This window comes from Pleurodeles waltl, chromosome 7 (assembly GCF_031143425.1).
Source record: "Pleurodeles waltl isolate 20211129_DDA chromosome 7, aPleWal1.hap1.20221129, whole genome shotgun sequence".
NCBI classification, from domain to species: Eukaryota; Metazoa; Chordata; class Amphibia; order Caudata; family Salamandridae; genus Pleurodeles; species Pleurodeles waltl.
Genome location: NC_090446.1, coordinates 483621141 through 483637502, shown reverse-complemented (window position 1 = coordinate 483637502; position 16362 = coordinate 483621141). Strand labels below are relative to the sequence as shown.

Below are 16362 nucleotides of genomic sequence, written 5' to 3'. Positions count from 1 at the left end.
GAAGCAGGCCCCTCCCAATATAGGAGAAGATACTCCTCCGCAACAAAGGAATATCACTTCAGAGGGGATGACAGTAGTCCTTCAGGGTTCTCAACAGGTCCTACTACCGGAGACGAATTTAACGCATACTCAGCCATCTTTAGAATCCCTGCTGCATTCTTTATCTAAGGAATTTAGACAGGGATTATTGGTATCACAGACTAATCAGAAAGGGATTCAAGAGGTCTGTGAAGCTTTGGCGACTAAGATGGATATTTTAGCACAACGAACCCAGATCCTGGAAAATCAAGTTGTTCAACTTAACGAAACGGTGGAGAAGCAGACTAGTGAAATCGAAGCATTAAAAATAGGGGAAACCAGAACACTGAGCGCCTGGAAGTGTTGGAAAACAACGCCAGGAGGAATAACATTAAAATAAAGAATGTCCAGGAGGGGGCTGAGGGAGGTAATATTAAAATGTTTGTGGTAGGTCTCCTGAGTCAATACGGGATGTAGGAGGGGCCTGAGGACTTACTATCCCAAGATATACAGAGGGTTCATAGGGATCCCTTTTGGAAATCACCAAACACAGCCAAGCCAAGGAGGATACTGGTGAATTTTCTTACCTATGTTATTAAGGAAAAAATCCTCTCTAGAGCATTTAAAACTGGAACTTTGGATGCAAGTGGTTTCTCTTTTGAAATAAGAGCTGATGTATTTCGGATGACCTCCAACCGACAATGGGAACTTGGCAGGAGGATGGAGGAGTTTAGGGAGTTGTGGGCCATGGTCCAAATAAAATTTCCAGCAACTTTGAGAGTGATGAGAGGAAACCGGATGTATAACTTACGGGATGTCCACGAAGCAGATTCTCTACTTGAGAAATTTAAGAACAACTAAAATCAAGCCAGGATATCTGCAATTTTTTTTTTTTTTTTTTTAAGTCTTGTTCCCGCACTTCTTTTTGTTGTTGTTGTTGAATATAGGTGGGTGGGTCTAGCAGCGCCAAATGGCTTAATAGCCAAGAAAATGGGGGGGGTTCCCCAGGGAGGTGAGAGAGAGGGGACCGGGGAGGGAGTCGAGAAGATGGTGGGTAGGGATTTGGTAGGGGGGATTGGTTTTGGCAGAGGGGAAAATGTGTTACTCATTGCAAAATGGTTCGACCCGTAATACTGTTTATCAGAAAGTCCGTAACTTTTGGAAAAATACATAAGATGGATGGTCGTAGGTAATTTTCAGATTCTCACATGGAATGTAAACGGGTTGAGAGTAAGGGCAAGGAGAAATTATATTTTACAATATATTAAGGACTCCCCGGCGCAAATTATAATGATTCAGGAGTCTCACTTGACATCTGTGGAAGCACAGGAGATTTTTAAAACCCTGACTTGGGTTAGTCAAATGATTTGTTCTAATAATACATCACATTCGAAGGGGGTGGTAATTTTGGTTAAAAGTGTTGCCAATGCTCTGATTATGTGCACCAAGTCGGATACAAAAGGTAGATGGGTCATGGTGGATGTTAAGATTAACCAGGCTATTTACACTTTAATATCCTATTATGGCCCAAAAGTAGATGATACGACCTCTCTATCGGAAATATGCAATGTACTCCTGGAAACTCAGCAGCCAATCATAATAGCGGGTGATTTTAATGTGGTCTTAAACTATGCTTTAGACAAGTCCTCTGGTAGTAAGGCATGTGGATGTCAAAAATTCCTGGCGTACATCAAAGTGATGATAGAGCAGTATGCTCTGGTTGATATTTGGAGAGACTTACATGGTCGCTCGTGCAGCTTCACTTTCCATAATAAAAAGTTCAGGCATCATTCCAGGATAGATTATTTCTTACTTGCCAAGACTCTCAAGGCATGCGTGGTGGATGCGCAACACATCCCCGATTATTTATCTGACCATGCCGCAGTCATGTTGACTTTGAAGGAAGATGGACCACGTCTGGCAAAGAGGTGGACGTTAGACCGCTCCCTATTAAGCAATACCAAAGTGGTAGAATGCCTGTTTAGGGAGACTAAGTGGTTTTATCAAGATAATTGGAATTCTGCAGCACCTTCGGCCAGATGCAGCAATTTCCGAATTTGCAATTCGAAAATTGCGAGTCGGTGCGACTTGCAATTTCCGAATCGCAAATTCGGATGCAGAACGGTGTCTCAGACACCGTCTGCGAATCGCTATGGGGTCGCAAAGACCCCCCTCATTAATATTAATGAGGTGGGTCACATTTTGTGACCCCATAGCAATTCCCTGCACTCACAGGGATGGTGGCCTGCTGGAGACAGCAGACCTCCATGTCTGTGACTGCTTTTTAAATAAAGCAGTTTTTTTTTTGTATTGCAGCCCGTTTTCCTTAAAGGAAAACGAGTTGCAATACAAAAAAATTACGAAACCATTTGGTTTGGTTTTTTCAGAGTGGGCAGTGGTCCATTGGACCACTGCCTGCTCTGAAAAAAACATTTTTGGCAACATTCACAAAGGAGAAGGGGTCCCATGGGGACCTCTTCCCTTTTGCGAATGGGTTACCACCAGTGTGACACAGGTGGTAACTGCAAATTGCTTTGAGACCGCGTTCGCGGTCACAAAGCAATTTAGCATTGCGGTGCAAGTCGCAAATAGGAAGGGGACACCCCTTCCTATTTGCGAGTCGCATTCACATTTTGCGAGTCGGTACCGACTCGCAAAATGGGAATGAGCATCGCGATGGGCATTTTGCATGGCGCAAACTGCGATTTTCCCAGTTTGCACCATGCAAAATGCTACCTACATCTGGCCCCTTATGTGGTGTGGGACTCTTATAAAGCTTTTATTAGGGGGGTTCTTATCTCCATCTCTGCCCGGAGAAATAGGGAATACAGATCAGGTATTCAGAATATTGAGAAAGATTTAGAGAGCCTGGAGAAAAAATTGGTCGAGGGACATTTGGGTGGGAGAAGTGAAGACCCAATCATGCTAGAATTGATTAATAAGCGAGCAGCCCTTTCAGCATTAATAGAGACGCGAGTAAGGGAAAAATGGGAAGCAAGCAAATTCGCAAATTTTGAACATAGGGAAAGCGCGGGGAAACTATTGGCGTGGAAAACAAAATCTGATCTCACCAGAAATCAGATTTCAGAGATAAGAGATCCCGCCACAGGGGTGGTCGTAACGGGCTCCTCAGCGATTCAAAGAGCATTCCAGTTTTTTTTTTGAAGCTTTATATAAAGAAGATTTACCAGAAGTGGTGGAAGATAAGATGGCAAAGGTAGAAGAATTAATGCCAGGGAAACTTGATGAGGAAGGGCTGTCTCTTTTGGAGGAGGAGTTCTCAGAGGGGGAAATAGCACAGGCCATCTCAAAAGCAAAAAAAGGGAAAGCAGCGGGTCCTGATGGCTTACCTGCGGAGTTCTATGTAAAAGTAGGTAGTTTCTTATCCCTTCTGCTCAAAGACCTTTTTAACGCAATTTGGAGGGGATAATCCCGATTACCAGGGTCTTGGAATGAAGCAATAATAACTGTCATATTAAAATCTGGGAAAGATTCCTCGCTTTGTGAATCATACAGGCCAATTTCCCTACTGAATAATGATTATAAAATATTCACAAGTATACTTGCCAGCAGAGTTGGGAAGGGTATTGCGCCGCTGATCCATGAAGATCAGAAGGGGTTTTTAAAAAAACAGGCATATGTATCAATTATCTCACAAATAAATTGGGGCAATTGATATGGCATCAGTATCGGATCTCCCTCTGGCGGTTATCAATCTTGATGCTACCAAGGCATTTGACCGAGTGAATTTAAATCATATTTTAGTACAGTTGAATTTTGGGCCAAGGTTTCTAGGGGCTGTAAAAAGTATTTATGCCAATCCATCGGCAAGAGTTTTGATAAATGGGAGTCTATCTCCTCCTTTTTCCATTTCTAGAGGGACCAGACAGGGTTGCCCTCTCTCCCCACTGCTCTATGATGTGTATATAGAACCGCTTGCTTGTATGATTAGAAAGGATGCTCTAATAAAACCTTTTGTTTACATGGGGTGGGAGAAAAAGGTATCCATGTATGCTGATGACATTATGATCTATACTACAGACCTCCCCGCGACATTAGATCAATTGCAGGGGATAACACAAAACTTTGGCCAGGTATCGGGATATCAAATTAATATGTCAAAGACGGAAATTATGACATGGAATATAAATATTCATCATAAACTAATAAAAGAGATAAAATATATTGGCGTTAAGGTACCGCAGGATCTGGAGAAAACACCGTCTGTAAACTTGAAATTTTTGCCTCATCAGATAGATAAACTTTTATTTGTTCTACATAGGGCATATTATACTCCAAAGAAGTTAAACAAATTCAATAAAAATGCCCATGCAGCTTGTAAAAAGTGTGGACTAGTGGGGGCAGATGACACTCATATGTTGATGCTATGTCCTCGGGTTTCAAATTTTTTGGGGGGGATGTGTTTGAGACTCTATCCTCTGTGATACAAGCCCCACTGGTAGCTTCCCCAGCGTTAGTTTTATTTGGTGGCACCTTAGAACCGCTAAACCTCTCAAGTGTTCATAGGAATTTGTTATTCTATTTAATAATTTTGGCTAGGCGGGAGATCTGCAGGCATTGGATTTCTTCTATTCCTCCAACTTGGTGGGAATGGGTGGATGCCGCAATGAAAATTTGTCAATTAGATCTTTGTAGAACTGGATCCAGTAATGCTAAAGAATTATGGCAATCCTGGGTGAATTGGTTTTCTCCGAGCACTAGCTCTTAAGCATATTTCAAATGGAAGGGCGGCATACAGTCACTTCCACTCTTCCGCTACTGGTCTTCCGGATGAGGCTGGCCTTTCTCCTGATCCAATAGGGATTGGAGTACATATCGGGTCTGGTTATAATGGAAGTACTATAAGAAATATGAAGACAACATTAAAAATTACTAATATCTTATAACACTAAAACTAATACAACATTACAACAAAATGAAAAATATATATTCTATAAAGTCAGAATAAGTAAATTGTTAATACATATATCACAATTATTAACAAAGTTAAGAAAGTATAATCTTATCTGTGGTATTATGCCCCATGATCATCTTGTCATCATAAATTGTTTTATTTAACAATGAAATCAATATCCAACAACATTTTTGCAATTATAGGAAGACTTAACACCACAAATTAGCACTCAAATAAATACTGAACTAAGTGAATAACAAATGGACTTTAAGAGAAACAAAATGTCATAAGAGACTTGATTGCTACATATGTGAACTTTATTGCTACATTTGAGAACTTGATTGCTAGTGGATGCTACAGAGGCATACACTGTGCACACCTAAGCAGAATTAGTGCAGAGGAGATAGTTCATGGTTAGCACTGCTTTACCTGTTGATCAAGTCTGAGAACAATAAGCAGTTTATTGCAGGTTACATATCTTGCTCATTCACTGCTCCCTCTTACCATGACTACAAACGGGGAAAGAAGTGTGTCTGTAACCTTTTAAACAGATACACTATTCCTAGGTGCAATTAAAATAGTATTTTTAAATAAATATTTTTTGAAAATACGTTTGATGTTTTTATTAAAACAAATCAGTGTACTTTTATAACTATGCTACAAATAAATAACTATTCAATTTAAAAGCATAAATGAGGGATTTAAGATTGAGCATGTGTAGCTTTATTTTAATTACCAGGTAATGTGACTCGCACAACCAAAAAAGTAGCATTTTAAAAGATAATTTTCACTTTGCTGATAAGTATGTTTTAAACAGAAAAATAAAAATCTAAGATAAAATGTCTTTGTGTCGATTGTAATTTATTTGTGTATGCAAACAACACCCTAGAAAGCAAACCTTAGTTTCTTCTGTTGATTAAGTGACAAAACAACCAATCATGCCATTCACTAAAAATGATTGTGCTTATTTGTATGTAAAGCCTCATTAGGAAGTCAAAAAGTGGAAACAGTAAGTAGAATGTTATAATTGAAAAACGAATTAACTATTCCAACACCAATCACATAGAGCAAAAGCAGACTTGTATGTACCAGTGACCATCAAAAGGTGTAAATACACAATTATTTCAACTCTGATCTTGACCTAGAATGAGATGTCTATGTAAACAATACTTAGCCTGTGTGTGAAAACAAGCACATTGCTAAAAATCTATTTCAAAGAATTGTTAACTTCATCATCATCAATTTCTGCATCTTCAAATATTGTTTCGATCCTTTTATAAAGAATAAAACAGGTTTAATTAATTTCCAACAGATACAGCCAGCCAATACGTGTTTCATGGATCACCCCTACATCAATGTCTACTGTCTGTCCCTCTAAAATATATGAGTTAGTATTCATTTAATTTCTATACATGGTCCCTCCGCAGGAGCATACTTACATTTGAAAAGTTTATGTGCAGAAATTGAATTAATAAACACTCATATTTTTTTATGAAAAGACAATTGACCTTGATGAAAGGGTGGACCTCGCAACACATTTTGGCTGGCTGTTTTTGTTAGAATTCTATGTCCTGAAAGCATTTTTAGGAGTTAGTAATTTTTTACCAACCCCTAAAATGGATTTTCTACTCTGTATCAGATCGCCGTTCAGAAATGAGGTGTTGTGGCCGTTCTTTCCAAATACAAATTCTATGTGAAATATGTCAATTTTTTCCAACTGAAATACAGTTGGAAAAAGTATTGAAAAATTGCAGACTCTTGAGCTGGGGTGGTAATGCATTTGTAAAAGTAGTGGGTCCCCTTCCCTTTCGTGAATATAAAAAAAAGTTTTGGGGGGAACAGGCAGTGGTCCAGAAACCATTAACAACTCTCAAACATCAAATATCAAAAACCTTTTCACAAAAAAAACCTTGAAACTCAGCACCATGGGCCAGATGTATGTAGCACTGGTTACAAAAGACTGGTTGCAATTTGCGACCAGTATTCTTATGACCATTGTGGTAATTTGACAACCCACCTATGTACAAATAGGTTGGTTCACAAATTACTGAGTCCTTGTGAGTTGCAATTCGAGCAACTTCATGAATATTAATGAGGTAGGTTGCATATTGTGACCCACTAGGAATCAAAACCGTTACAGAGATGGTGGCCTGCTGGGGTCCACAGACTACTATGATTGATTTTAAATAACGCATTTTTTTTTTAATGCAATTCTTTTTCTTCAAAGGGAAACTGAAAAATAGTGACAAAAAGTCACCAATTCCCCCCTCTGATGACTTGGAGAGTAATCACACAATATATTCATAAGTCCCTTTGTGTCTGATTTTCAAATGTCAAATGTTGACTACTGCTACGTAGTCTAGACTCCTCTAGATCTCTCAACGCTTCATACAGGTGACTGCATCTCCTCAAGCTCCATCTATTCTCTCTTTCCTTTTCTCCCAGTCCCCTTTGTCAGTAATTCTCCTCCCTGAGTCATCAATCTAATCCACCTTATAAAAAGGAACAACCATATAGCTAAGACAGCAATAATGAATATGGGGGGGTCAAAATAGTTCCTCATAGTCCACTGTCAATACCACTAAGCCATGTACCTACTGTGAGAAAACCTTTCCCTATAACCTCCCAGCTGCCTGTTGCTTCCAACACCTTCAAGTCTCTAGAAACATCAGAAATATAATCAATCAATCAATCAAGTAATTTATAAAGCGCGCTACTCACCCATCAGGGTCTCAAGGCGCTGGGGGGAAGCTTCTGGTCGAATATCCATGTCTTGAGGCGTCTCCTGAAAGTCAGGAGGTCCTGGGTCTGGCGTAGGTGGAGCGGTAGGTAGTTCTAGGTCTTGGTGGCAAGGTGAGAGAAGGATCTTCCTCCGGCGGTGGTGCGGCGAATGCGGGGGACGGAAGCGAGGGTGTGGCTGGCGGCGAGGAGCTGGCAGATGGGAGTGTGGAAGGTGAGTCTGTCATTGAGGTAGGTCGGACCTGTGTTGTGGAGGGCTTTCTGTGCGTGGATGAGGAGTTTGAAGGTAATCCTCTTTGATACAGGTAGCCAGTGTAGTTCTCTGAGGTGGGCAGAGATGTAGTCGTGGTGTGGGACGTTGAGGATGAGTCGGGCAGAGGTGTTTTGGATACGTTGCATTTTCTTTTTGTAGTTTGGCTGTGGTTCCTGCATAGAGTGCGTTGCCGTAGTCCAGTCGGTTGCTGACCAGGGCGTGGGTGACTGTGTTTCTGGTTTCGAAGGGAATCCATTTAAAAATGTTGCAGAGCATGCGAAGGGTGTTGTAGCAGGAAGAGGAAACTGTGTTGATCTGCTGAGTCATGCTGAGTGTTGAATCCAAGATGATTCTCAGGTTTCGTACTTGAGCGGTGGGTGTGGGTGCAGCTCCTAGGGAGGTAGGCCACCTGGAGTCGTTCCAGGCGGAGGGGTGCTGCCGAAGATAGGGATCTCTGTTTTGTCTGTATTTAGCTTGAGGCGGCTTGATTCCATCCTGTTGGCGATGGCGTGAAGTCCATTGTGGAGATTGTTTCTTGCGGTTGTAGGGTCTTTCGCAAGGGAGATGATCAGCTGGGTGTCATCTTCGTATGATACTATGGTGAAGTGGTGGGATCGTGTGATGTTGGCGAGAGGAGCCATGTAAACGTTGAAGAGTGTTGGGCTGAGGGAGAATCCCTGGGAGGCGCCACAGATGGTTTTGGAGGATTCAGACAGGTAGGGCGGAAGGCGGGCTCTTTGTGTTCTGTCGGAGAGGAATGAAGAAATCCAGTCGAGGGCCTTGTCGCGGATCCCGGCGTTGTGGAGGAGTTTTCGAAGGGTGTGGTGACAAACGGTATTGAAGGCTGCGGAGAGGTCCAGGAGGATGAGCGCTGCGGTTTCGCCTTCGTCGAGCATGATCCTGATGTCATCTGTAGCAGCAATGAGTGCGGTCTCAGTGCTGTGGTTCTTGCGAAATCCGGATTGGGAGGTATCAAGCACCTTGCTGTCTTCCAGGAAGCGGGATAGTTGGCTGTTCACGATTTTCTCAATGACCTTCGCTGGGAACGGGAGGAGGGAGATGGGCCGGTAGTTCTTGGGGTCATCTTGGTCCGCCTTGGGTTTCTTCAATAGGGTGTTGACCTCGGCGTGTTTCCAGCTCTCCGGGAAGGTGGCTGTTTCAAAGGAGCTGTTGATGATGGCGCGGAGGTGGGGGGCGATGATGTCGCTGGCTTTGTTGAAAATCTGGTGTGGGCAGGGGTCTGAGGGGGAGCTGGAGTTGATGGAGGCCATTGTGTTGATAGTGACTTCATTGTTGACGTGGGTCCAGGCGCATAGAAGGTTGGTATTGCTTGGTGCGTTGGGTTCTTGGTTGTCTATGGTTGGCTGGTGGGTCTGTGGTTTGAAGCTGGTGTGGATGTCTTCGATCTTTCTAAGGAAATAGGTGGCGAGGGAGTTGCAGAGCTCCTGTGATGGCGTGGGTTCGTTGGAGCAGGGCCTGGGGTTGGAGAGTTCTTTGATGACGCCGAAGAGCTGTCTGTTGTTGTGGGCGTTGGTGTCTATGCGTTTTTTGTAGTAGGTTCTTTTTGAGGTGCGGATCAGCTGGTGATGTTTGCGGATGGCAGTCTTGAGGGCGATGTGGTTGGATTCGGTAGGTTCAAGGCGCCAGGTCTTCTCCATTCTTCGGCATTCCCATTTGGAGGTCTGTAGGTCGGGGTGAACCAGCTGGCCTTGGATCTGTGGTGGATGTCCGAGGGTCGTTTGAGTGGCGCGAGGGTGTTGGCGCAGTTGTCTATCCACTGATGCAGGTTGGTGGCGGCTGAGTTGGGGTCCCGGGTCATGGGAGGAGGTGCCTGGGTGAGGGTGGCCATCAGCTGTTCTGTTGAGATTCTGTTCCAGTGGCGGCGGGGGGGTTGAGTGGTGAGGTGGTGGGTGACCGGTTTCTGGAAGGAGAAATGGATGCATCGATGGTCGGTCCAGTGGAGATCGGTGGTGTGGCTGAAGGAGACGTGGTTGCTGGCTGAGAAGATGGGGTCGAGTGTGTGTCCTGCGGTGTGGGTGGGCGATGTGACGAGTTGCTTAAGACCGAGGTTGGCGAGTAGGTTGGTGGTGTTGATGTTGTTGTTGTTGTCTAGGTGGAAGTTCAGGTCGCCGAGGAGGATATAGTCCTTTGAGGTGATGGCTTGGGCGCTGATGATGTCGGTGATGGCGTTGCAGAAGTGTGGTCGAGGGCCCTAATCTCACTATGAGTGCTAGGCACATACATGCAGCATTGGTGTGCTCGTAACATGAGGAAGACTCTGAACCCTTTGGGGAGTAAGGTATTGAAAGGAAGCCTATTCTGTAGAATCAGAACTCTAATTACCACAAGATTTGTATTAATAGCCAATAACGCTGCAGCCGTATTGGTTGCAAGATGGTCAACCAGTGTAGATATCGTTCTAATCTTCAGGTCATTCAAACGTACTCCTACAGGAGGAATGAATACACTAAAGATGTCTAAAACTATTTGTGAAGCATGACACTTACGTCTCCAATGATGTAATACTCCATTATCATCTATGTCATCTACAAGATACACCTTAGGGAACAGTAAAGCTAAGAAGCAGCTGCCTGCTTATTTACAGGAAGCTGAAAATAAGCATTCTCCCTCAGACATAATAAACACCAGGAGTAACAGAATCTTTTCCACCAAACATTTGATCTTCAAAAACTTCAAAACTCTGCACGCATTTAATCCATCCCATCATCTGAAGGTTCCTAATGTTTTTCTTTTTCCTCATAAAGCAAAGCTTTTCCTTGCTGTTGCTAATTTAAGCTCAATTGCCAATCCAAGCGGATTGCTTAGTTCTTGGGCTTCCTAAGAGCCACTCGGCGAGGGAGGACCTGAGGACTTTAAAATGGCTCCTCATCAGGTAAACGGATTACTTTTAAGCTTCTATGTCTGGTGCACAAAGTACTACATCAGTCCAGCTCTGGATACATGAGATCCGCCTTTACTTGGTATGACCCAAGCAGATCTTTGAGATCAGGGGGTAATAAGAAGGTCATTATACCCAGATTTAAGAAAGCTAGATGGGGAGTAAGAGCCTTTTCAGTGGCAGTGGCCAGGCTCTGCAATATGCTACCGGAGGACATCAGAAGGATAGATTCCCTTATGGTGTTTCGCAGGGCAGTCAAAACCTGGCTGTTCAAGGCAGATTAGTATGTTTTAGGGTCTGTACGGTATATTTTGCCTGTGTCTCTCTATGAAACAATCACTTAGATACCCGTTAGGTTTAATATATTGTAAAAATGCAAATAGATAAATAAAATAAATAAACTTTGGGTGTATACCAGCAATCTTTAGTTTCTCTTCTTTTTCCCACTTATCCTTAGATTCTCTCTTTACCTTTAACTTGAGTTCTTCCCTTCTGTCTTTCGATTCTTCAATAAAATTCTTGTCAGGTCTAGTCTCCTCACATGTCATCCTTTGTTTCTGAGAATATGCAACATCAGTCTTTGTTAAAGACCTAAAGAAATGTCATAGTATATTAATATACCTAGTATTATAATAAAGATTCAAATGTTTGTACAGAGGCACCTCTTCAAAGACTAAGGGCCTGATTAAGACTTTGGCCGATGGGATACTCCGTCACAAACGTGCCGGATATCCTGCCCGCCATTTTACAAGTTCTATAGGATATAATGGAACTTGTAATACAGTAGACGGGATATCCGTCACGTTGGTGACGGAGTAATCCCTTCCACCAGGGTCATAATTAGGCCCTAAATCCAAATTTGAGAAATAATACTCAAATCAATCCTGATGATAAAGAAGACTAAGAATTACACTAGAAGACAAGGAATAAGTAAGTGATGGTATGTCCCTCCTTCTGCAGTGCATATTTAGCAATCATGCAGATGTATGACTTGAGAATATTAATGTAACAGGTTAAAAAGGACATTATTTGAAAATTTCTCTTCTGAACCATCTCTACATAAAATCTTCATGTTAAATTTTGCTGTACATTTAGGTGATTTGAATTAGGCTTAGCTGTGGTGGAAGCATGTTCACCAAGAGAATTTAAGCTCACTAATAGACCAATTGTAAAGATAACCAAGGCAAATACCATTATAAATAATATCACTCTCTCAAAGTTAGAATGTTTTTTTGATAGATCGAAAATAAAATTTCATTATCAAACATACAAATACATCACAAATTAATAACAATTCTTCAGAGTACATAGTTAAAATGGCACCATTACAACATTTTAAAAATAAAAACAATAAGGGATTTAAAAAAGTGCCACTAATATCCTGGATAACTCATTTTGGCATACATAGATTTTTAAGATCAAATTAATAGTTTTTGTATAATTGACCATGCCGCATATAAAAACTTGGATACAGCCACCACAATCACAGACAAGGGATTGCTTTTGCAAATTCTGAAGGTGTGTACTCGATTAGTTATATGCAAGAGCTGACACCTGGCTCTGGGTTTAGAGAACTTGGGGCAGAAAAACAACATATGTTCCTCAGTTTCACCCAAAACCATACATGCGGGACACTGCGTAGACCTGGGGCTTAACAGAATCCCACCATGAATTATAAGCAGCAGTCAGGAGGGTACCGTACCTGATCTGTAAAAACAATGAGCGGGCACACAGAGGTCGACTATAATTTTAAAATTCCTCGTCTTCAGCAATAGATTTATATAGTAAAAAGGGCAGCAACTTTCTCCCAGATTCTAGATTTAACCACTAAACCCACAATGGTCTTACCAAAAGTTGGCTAGTTCTAACACATTCCATGATGTTTTAATGTAGACCAAGCCACTTGATATTTTTGAGGGATGTAGATTAATAACACCAATAAGGCCTTCTCTTTAGGGACGTAGATCTTCAGTAGCTCAAATGCTCACTCAGTTGAGTAGCGGCTTATTGCGGCCAATTCAGAAACAAAATTAAGATCAAGATCCAGTGCTAATGGAACCGGGGGTGTTCCTCTCCCTAAACCAGTGAGGGCTCAGAGAAAGCTGATTTCACTGGTACCCAATGGGCCAATATATAGAAAGGTCCCCATAATTCGGCTCCATAAGGTGCTGCACTCCTTGCCTGGCATTTATAGATATCCATTGCACGGCAGATCCGAAACTATGCCTCCTTTTTGGCAAACCTAAGAATTGCCCCTGCTCTATGGGTTGGAAGGGACAAGCTGTACGGGGGAAGGAATGGAGAGGGATAAGCGGTGCTCAGCCAACTCTTTTTCTTCATTTAGGACACCTAATGCACGCTGAAGAAAGCTATCCAAAGAAGTGCCAGGATGCAATTTTGACGGGTTAGCAGTTTGCCTGCGCTTCACCATTCTTAAAAGATTTAGAATTTTAAGCTAGATCAAACAAGTCAACTTGGCTAACAGTACCTTATTTAAATACGGATGAGCATTTGACTAAAGGAAAGGAACCAAACAAAGGTGGTGTGGCCCAGCCCAGCCTCTTCCAGGCGATGATGGGTGAAGACGGACCTCATCTTGGCCCAGTCTTTGCCTGGGCAGCACACGGGAACATCCCACCCTCATCCCACATTACAGAAAGAATGAAGTCCTTAAGTTGGGCCTGACCGGCACATGACAAAGACTCACTGTTTCCTGCATTTGGCAGAGCTTTCAGGGGCTTGTAGTACTGGCCCACTCCAAATGTCCTGCGCTTCAGGAAAAAATTAAGTCATTAACTAGCGCCCAACTGGTGTGCTGCAAGCCTCCCTGCCTCCTGTGTTTGGCAGGGCTTTCTGGGGTTTGTAATCCTGGCCCCCTCCGAATGCACGTCCTGCGCTGTGGAAAGAATGAAGTCCATTAGTCGCACCTGACTGGCACACTGCAAATGCTCCCTGCCTCCTGTGTTTGGCAGGGCTTTCTGGGGCTTGTAGTCCTGGACCCTCCAAATGCGCATCCTTTGCATTGGGAAGAATGGAGTCCTTAAGTAGCGTCCGACCGGAGCACTGAAAAGACTCCCCACCACTTGTGTTTGGCAGGGCTTTCTAGGGCTTGTAGTCCTGGCCCCCTCTGAATGTTCATCACTCTACATTTGTTTGGTGAATTAGACACCATGGCTTCTCTAGAGTTAGGCTTAAAGAAACACAAAATCAAAAACTTCTGTTTTTCGTCTTCTGCTTGTGAAAATCGCAACATGTTTAATTCATAGATTAATATACATTTTTAGTTATTTTCAGAAGTTATCCATAACCTAAAATCAGCTTCTTCTAAAATGACAACCCTACTCTTCTGCTGGAGCCTGGGCCCTAAGAAGTTTCATAAGTTTCAAAACAATTTTTTGTCTTTTAGAAATGTAGCTTAAGTCGAGTAAATGAAAATCAAAAATCAATTAATTTAATCAGGGAGGCTTCTCAAGCACTTTCTGTTGATCCTCAGAATCATGTGCTCTGCAGTCAGCCTCACATTCAGCAAAGTATGTCCATTCAGTAACTAAGTACCTTTGACTAAGCACTAGTGCTACTAAGTGCTACCCTCTTCAATCTCCTGATTACTGGCTGTTTATCCTTATAATCACTTTGCTCACTTCCCTGTATTTCCTCGTTCACTTTTTCTGCCATGTGTTTCCCTGCAGTCTTCTCAGTCTCTCACCCTTCCTTGGTCACCTTTCTCTTCTTGCCCCCCCGACTTTACTGCTTGGCCCTTCTTCAGGCTCAGAGTTATCATTCACAGTTTCTTCAACTTGGTTCATTGTGGTTACTCTTGATTCATTCACCACATGTTCACTACTTGTCTCTGGTTGATTCTAAGACATTTTGGAACACTCTTCTCCCCTCTCTGATCATTCAGTGTGCACTGGAATTGACTCTGCAAATCAATGGTTGTTGTCACCACTTCTTCGCCAGCTTGTCTCAATCTTTGGGTGTGAGAAGCATGTGTATAGTATGGGAGGCCACCACACCTCACAGCCGTGTTTCTCACAAGGATGATTTGAAAGGGACCAAACCAGCTGGACTCCAAACAGCATCTTCTGAATTGTTTCTTCACCTGGACCCAATCTCCAGTCAATCCTTTGCAGTAGTCGAGACAGGTATCAAATGTAATATTGACAAGTACAGGTGCCCGGCAGGAAGTCTCAGTGCTCTCCCCATGAGGATCTTGTGGGGAGAACAGTCCTGTACTCTTGTCAGGAATACTTCAGTGACTCATCAGCACCAGTGGAAGGGCATCAGGCTATTTGAGGGATGTGAACCCACACACTTTGGTAAGTCACAATTTCAGTGTCCCATTGATCTGTTCAATTATACCAGACAACTAAGGCCTGTAACTACAATGGAACCTCTTATCCATCTGCAGGGCTACACACAGCATTCTCGTCACCTCAGTTTTTTTAAGTGAGCTCCACAATTTGACTCCAAAGAAACGAATAAGCCAAAATAGGGATCAATTACTTCAATAGTAGCTTGACCAGACTAAGACTGGTATACCTCCTTGTCGGGTGCACTGCCACCCAATGGAAAAAACTACACACCACCACTAAGATGTAATGTAGCCTATTGCATACAGACATCTCAACAAAATCAAGTTACATGTTTTTGAAAAGACCACTTGATCTCCCTATATGACTCATAGTTACCACAGTTCTTATGCCTTTATTTACCTGCTGGCAGGTGACACATTAGTGGTACAGGTTGTCAACAATGAAATGGAAACATTGAATAAACTAGTGTGACATAAACAATCACACATCATATATCTACCTATATGAGTTGCGGCATAAAAATATATAGTCATAGCAGACAACATAACCTCTGGAAAGTCAGGCCTTCTATCTGTTGAAACCCAATCTCATCATGATTCTTCAACCACCCTACTCTGATCCACCTCTCCTGTTCATTTTCTGGGAATTCCTCCTTCAAACTCTTGATCTCCTCCTATCAGCAATACTCAACAAAAGGCTTGTAGCAACATCATTTTCAGAATCGTTTGAATGGTCTCTACTAAGTATGCAAGATCCGAAAGCACAGTACCTGACCATCTTGTCCGCATAGCAGTTGCCAGCCGTCACAAAGGCACATCCACTGTTGTGTGCTGCACATTTCACAACCGCTATTTCAGCTGGCAATTGTGGAACATCAAGCAAGTCCAGACATAATTTCCATTGCAGATAGGGGAGCCAGTTGATATCATGAAACTCCTCTGGGACCATAGCTGTCCAAAATCATGGATCAAACCAATATCATGTTGACTATGAATGTAGATTGTTTGTTACCGACGCGTCCGGCACGGTTGTACTCAGCCTTTGAAGGCTTATCATGGCCTTTCTCTTCCACCTGCAATTTACATAATATTGATCTACCTGGAGATTGACAACATGCCTTTTATTGGAACTCCGTCAATATATTTCTACTTGCATTTTTTTGCATATCTGAAGCCTTGACAAAGTCTAGGAGACGAAACACGTGTCGGCTGTTTGCTGTTTG

The 16362-nt window shown here is 42.5% G+C and overlaps 1 protein-coding gene and 1 long non-coding RNA gene across 2 annotated transcripts in view; one reads left to right on the top strand and one right to left on the bottom strand.

Moving 5' to 3' along the window:
• Positions 1 to 16362, top strand: part of DOC2A (double C2 domain alpha) — an 846604-nt gene that overhangs the window by 323406 nt on the left and 506836 nt on the right. The gene's annotated exons all lie outside the window — the stretch shown is intronic.
• The window catches only part of LOC138304234 (uncharacterized), a 193474-nt gene continuing 181393 nt past the window's right edge, over positions 4282 to 16362 (bottom strand). The window contains exons 3-4 of the long non-coding RNA XR_011205520.1: positions 11295 to 11415; positions 4282 to 4878 (exon numbers count right to left, since the gene is read on the bottom strand). This is a non-coding gene — a long non-coding RNA (uncharacterized lncRNA). The remainder of the gene's footprint in view (positions 4879 to 11294; positions 11416 to 16362) is intronic.